Source organism: Elephantulus edwardii, unplaced genomic scaffold, assembly GCF_000299155.1.
Source record: "Elephantulus edwardii isolate Elephantulus edwardi_28Jun2011 unplaced genomic scaffold, EleEdw1.0 scaffold00052, whole genome shotgun sequence".
Classification (NCBI taxonomy): domain Eukaryota; kingdom Metazoa; phylum Chordata; class Mammalia; order Macroscelidea; family Macroscelididae; genus Elephantulus; species Elephantulus edwardii.
Window position 1 is genome coordinate 10,760,762 of NW_006399802.1, and position 1,125 is coordinate 10,761,886.

The window sequence follows — 1,125 nt, forward strand, 5'->3', positions numbered from 1 at the left end:
AAGTGATTGTGAAGACTATGGCCTGTATCAGACACACCTTAGTCTCCAGAGAGACACCATTGCTCTTCAGTACTTTGGAGAGGTCCCTAAGAGCAGACTTTTCCATGGCAATGCACCTTTTAATTTCCTGGCTACTAGTGCCAAGAGTGTTGACTGTGGAGCCAAGCAAACTAAATATATAACATTACATGGAAAAACCAAAAAACCCAAACCCACTATTGTTGAATCTGTTCTGACTCACAGTGACTCTCCAGTGGGTTTCCAAGGCTATAAATCTCCAAAGACTCCATCTATCACTGGTGGAATAGCTTGTATATCTGACTAGCTTTCCTTTGATTTAACAACAAAACAGTTGCCATAGTAAGCCACCAGATTCTCTTGTGTGTGAGTACAATGGTTAGAATATTAGAGTTGGGGGAAGGGACACCATCCAGCCATAACAATTCCCTATAATATCTCCACAAAAAGTAAACTCTTCTACCATACTGTATGAAAGAGCTAGAACCACTATGAGTTAATAAGTAGCCCAGGAGTATAAAGGGGGTCAAGGTTGTATAAATACAAAAAGTAAAAATCTTAAGAAGACTACAGTTTACTTTCCCAAACTTAAGAAAAGCAAATGGAGACAATGGTACTGAAGTAACAGAGATTTTGATATGAATAAAGACTGACTTAGTGAATTTGGGAATAGTTTCTGTAAGTTACACAAAATCACCAATGGTAAGTCCAATGTTGTTATAGGACCAGTGAAACTCTGGCAATCACTTCATTGAGTCCAGTATAAGAACACATCTGATTATGTCATTACAGGGAGGAATATATCATTTCCCCATAACAATTAATTTACAGAAACTACCTCAATGATTCATATTTCCTGCTTTTGAGGGAAGGGAACATATCATCTATCCCTTACTGGGCAATAAATTTCATTCTCAGAAAAACCCACTAACTACAGCTTATGTTAATTTGCTATATTGTGATGGCTTTCATGTTGCTATGATGCTAGAAGCTGTTCCTCAAGTATTTCAAATAACAGTAAGGTCACTCATGGTAGGAAGGTTTCAACAGAAATTCCAGAGTAAGACAAAAATAGGAATCCACGACTGCTGTCCACTTCTGGAAATA